At 30.9% G+C, this 5,110-nt stretch overlaps 1 long non-coding RNA gene across 1 annotated transcript; it reads left to right on the plus strand.

Annotated features, from left to right (window-relative positions):
• Positions 1–472: 472 nt before the first annotated feature.
• On the plus strand, positions 473–3,698 carry LOC145280242 (uncharacterized). Its single transcript, XR_013868589.1, has 2 exons — positions 473–977; positions 3,471–3,698. It is a non-coding gene; the product is annotated as an uncharacterized LOC145280242 (long non-coding RNA).
• Positions 3,699–5,110: the final 1,412 nt, after the last annotated feature.

Genomic DNA, 5,110 nt, shown 5'->3' on the forward strand with positions numbered 1-5,110 from the left:
TTTGGAAGCATATTCTATAAAGAAAATAAATAACCCACTTTAGAAAGAGAAATTACGAGTTTTTTATATTTTATTCGCAGTTTTCTGTTAGGGGTGTCAAAAATTCCCCCAAAATTCTGATACTGCTAGTGCTTCTCATCGGCACCATTGACTCTTCAATCTTACTTTTCGGCCCCTCTATCACATATCTCACTGTGAGAGCGACATATATACGCGTCTTGACTCAAAACTGCTGTAGAAAATTTCTTTAACAACATTTTCCCTATTTTTAAGTGTTTATACCAACCAGTTAATGTGTATAAACATTTTGTTTGTTTTGTTTTGTTTTGTTGCTGTTTTTGTTTGTTTGTTGTTTGTTTGTTGTTTATTTTTTAGATTTTTGAGGGGGGTATTTTTCTTTATGTTTGTTTAAACGACTGATCGGGTGATTTTTTTAACTCCCCGCATAAGGGAGAGTAATGTTTAGTGCCTTTGTACCAAGGTTTTAACTTTATACAAGCAGATACTTTCGCAACTTCAAAAATGTGAACGAATAAGATTTGAAATGAACTAAATGATGCAACGTCATAATTACAGCATTATGACCATGTCTCTCATGGTGTGATCATAAAACGACTTAATGGCCAAACTATTCATATGCTTCGGTTGAAAAGAAAAACGAAAGAGGAAAGGAAATAATGTGATGTCATTCTGGCGTGATATAATGTGATAATAAACCGATATTATTGCCATGGCCATATCCCAATGCGAGCGGACTATTTACGCCGCTTTAAAGATATTCACGTCACCAGATGTTTTTAATGGAGACAGCTAAAACAACATGGTTTTGCAAGTATTGGTTACTTAAGAATTACGATTTTATAATCACTACTTTGACATTTTCATCACTTCCATTGACGTCATTCATTAATTTACGTTATCTTCCCGAGTTCCTTCTTTTACCCACCTCCTGCTATTCTTATTAATACTACTTGAACGTATGTTTTCTTTTTCTTTTTCTTTTTCTTTTATTCTGTTTGTGAAGGACTACATTAATTTGACTTGTTGAATAAAAATGTAACTTGTATACGTGTACATCCCACCGGATGTAACCTGAGTTACGTCATTACACACATCACATATCTCATAAATAGCAATGAATATATATGTCTTACTATATTTTATGGTAATTTCTTGTTTATATATATATATATATATATATATATATATATATATATATATATATATATATATAGAGAGAGAGAGAGAGAGAGAGAGAGAGAGAGAGAGGATTACTAGCGATAGAATAATTCTGAAATATTTCCCGATTCTGATGCAATTACCGATTCTGTTCTAAATTAACGATTCCGATAAAAATACCGATTCCGATTCTTTTAAACTTTTTTGGTATTCAATAAGAGATTTGTTGCTTGAAAAAAATTATTGTAAAACCCCGTATAATATCCGCATTTATTTTTGTAAAACGTAAAATGTACACTGGGGTGGGAATATATATATATTACACTAGGTACGGGCAAAAATAAACGAATAAGGATAGAGGGATCTAGTTTTGAAAGCCGATTTATCAATTTTCTTTTTGGTTTTCCGACTACTTTTTGATTTTATTTGAAAGATTAAGGACTAAACTTAATTTCCCAAAGAAAAAATAATATTTGTATACGTGAAAAAAAAAGTTATGAAAAATGTTTTCAGTGCGAGCTAACCAGTTCACCTACATTTTGAAGTTAAATAAATTCATTGTTAAAATACTTTAAAAGATAAATAATTAGTCTTTGGGTCTATTTTGAAGATAATTAGTAAAGTAAAATCCTAAGATATTGAATTAAATTTAAAAAAAAAAAACCACCTTGTTAGTACAAAAATAGCTGAATTAGACCAAAACCGAGTGTTTTTACCGTTCACAAAAGCACAACAAACCATACTTTTGGAAATACGGAATATACGGAGGCCCAAAATCTGAGGCAGTCGAAAAGCTGTCTGAGAATGACGTCATGTAATTAAAAGGAAGGAGGGGTGTTGGGTTTCTTTTTTCCCCTAGACGTACATCCGTACATTTCTATTGTAAACGTTTATATAAATTTTACCATTTTGTAATTTAATTATTTTTCTATGTTCCTGTTGAAAACAGGATTATTATTTTTTTTTTTAATTATTGGCCAATATTATATAAAAATTATGTTACGCCGGAAGTTTCACATTCTTACGAGCAAGGAAATTATTAAAATCTTGCATATAAAAATTATGCGAAATCTGGAATTAAAAAAAGTAGAAATAGTTTTGCTATCATAAACTTTTGTGTGAAAATATTAAATAAACAACCCTTAATTCAATGGTAATATCGGTAGTTTGAGAAATTCATTTATCTTCGAGTTATATCGAATTCGGACTTTAGGGGCTTTTTTAATGTTCCTGTAAAAATTGTTTTATTTCTTTTTATTCTTACAAATTTCGATGCTTTATTTATATAAAAAAAGCAAAAATAAATTCTTGCGTTTTTATTTACTACTGAAAACCATAACTTTAGTAAATGTATTTTTGTTTAAACAAAATAATGCATTTCCACTACGATTTAAATAAAAAAATAATGAGTTCATTATATTCCGCAATCATTATTTGATAAATACCGAAATTTTCATTAAAATTGGTTAATTTCCTAATTTTTGGTGAATTTTTAAGTTAAGAGAGGGGTGAAAATGTTTATACATTTTGAGCATCGGCATTCATTTTGCCCGTACCTATATTACACGAGTAAATCTTTCGAAATATTTTTCTCAAATGTTGTCCTTTTAATTGGTTGAAAGTTGTAGGGTTACCTAGGCACGAGTCAAATTTTTTAATATACATATGCATATAACGTTATAAACAGGACCCGAACAAAGCTGGGCTCAACTGCTAGTAAATAAATAAAACAAAAAGTTGCAACGTAGCCGCTGCGCTTGAACCGTGTTCATTACAGTTCAAACCACTCGCGAACTCCCATACCGTCCGGCATCGTCGAAAAAGAACAAACAAAAATGAATAAATCCGACTCAGCTTTTCTTAATTTTTCAACACAAGTCGATTATTATCGTTTTTCTTTCTCCCTGTCTTGACACAAGCTTAAAAGTCTCTCGCTTATGCTCCACTATACACCGACCGTAGACAGCTATTTCTTATACCTTCATCTTTTTCGACCACGTGGTGTCCTTTTTTCTTTTTTTTTTCGTGCCATCTCGAGCACACTTCCTAATTTGCATACGCGTCCAAACACTGTTCCTGCTGCTAATACAATCACTTGTCATCCATCATTTGACTGCTACTGATTTTTCCTCAAACGCTTATGCGCGCTCTGTTACAAAGTTTGTTTTGCTTATAAAGTTAACGGAAAATACTGACCCTTTCAGACCCAGAAATCTTGGTGCTGTTTTATGTTCTAAATAAACAATTTTCTGATAAATAAATACATCTGCATATTTTTTTTCCGTTTCCAGATGAGCATTGTCTGAAGATAGCGGTTTCAATCCAAAGCAAGCAAGAAGTTTAGTTGTCCAAAAAATGTGGTGAGACAACAATAAATATGGAAGGCGGTTACGAAGCTCAGCATTCCTATCCCATCGCGGTTAATCACCTGAAGAAAGCCAGAGAATGAGTTGGCCGAAACGTGGTGAAACAACAACGACTATGAAGATGAGGATAATAGTCCGAAAATAAATGAATAAATGCATCTGTGTTTGTTTCTTCATAATTGTCAGGAAAAAAATTTAAAAATCGTTTTGGAATCAGTAATGGGACTCAACTTTCCCAGATTCCAATACCGATTTCGATAACCCAAATGTTTCGATTCTTCCAATTCCGATTAATCGTCCCAACATTAATATAAATTAAATCTTCTTATATATATGTATAACTGAGGGGGATGATTGGACTTATGATTTACGTATATTGGATTAGCGTTATCTTTTAAGTAGGGTTCATATGTAGTTTTATCTAAATTGAAAAATCTAAAAGTGTAACTATCCAAGAGTGTTGGAGGCAGGGTTGTTAAATCCTACAATGATAATGGCAAAATAGTGCTTTTAAAACCGGCAGACCCCGAAAATCTTCGACAAGAGAAGATCGAATAATGCAGCGTATGTTTTAAGTCTTGCACAGAAATTAAAAGGGTTATGAATAGTACCTCATGTGTAAAGACAGACTGTTTCTAGACGACTGCAAGAAATAGGGCTGTTTAATCGGCCCTCAAGGAAGAAACCATTTGCTAGTACGAAGAATAAGAAAAGATTAGAGTTTGCAAACAAGTATGTAATATGGACATATGAAAATTGGGCAAAAGTATTGTGATAAAAGCAATAAAAGCAAGTTTAATTTATTTGGGAATGATGGAAAAAAAAACAATGTAAAGAGACGTATTGGTGAAAGATTAAGTGCAAAGTGTATTAAGAAAACTGTCAAGTTTGGGGGCGGAAGCGTCATAGTATTTGGAATGTTTTCTAGCCGAGGTACGAGTACAACCGTGGCCTTCGTTATAAAGATGGCCGGCCAGCTGAAAAAATGACGTCATCGCCGAGGTCCCAACAAGCAAGATATGTGGAACTCTTAGACTGTCAATAATGAACAGTAATTTTTACAGACAGCGTTACAAAACTTCAAAATTGGATTAAAATAAAGAAATAAAGAAAGAACACGATTTATACTGAAACTCATATAATAATAATAATAATAAAAATATATAATAATATAATAATATAATAATAAAAAAATAATTTAAAAAAACACAAGTTATTTGTTTAAGTATATTATAAGCAATTGAATATTTCGTTGTATTATAGATTTTAAAGATTAGAATGCGTTCTTTAATTACTTATAAATTACATTTTAAAAAAGTGAAGGAACACGATTTGATTTGAAATAAACTTGAAGTTTATTTAATATGATTAAATGAAAATTATGCATGTAAGATTATGAATATTTGAAGCAGAACACAAGCAAAACATTTGATATGAGTTAAGACAATAAACAAATATTAAAATTAAACTTTTTTTTTAAATCAAAATGAATATTTTTTTTAAATCAAAATGAATATTTTTTAATCAAAATGAATATTTTTTAATCAAAATAAACCACAATATTT

The sequence above is a fragment of the Euprymna scolopes genome, chromosome 7, assembly GCF_053919585.1.
Source record: "Euprymna scolopes isolate OS-2025 chromosome 7, ASM5391958v1, whole genome shotgun sequence".
Classification (NCBI taxonomy): Eukaryota; Metazoa; Mollusca; class Cephalopoda; order Sepiida; family Sepiolidae; genus Euprymna; species Euprymna scolopes.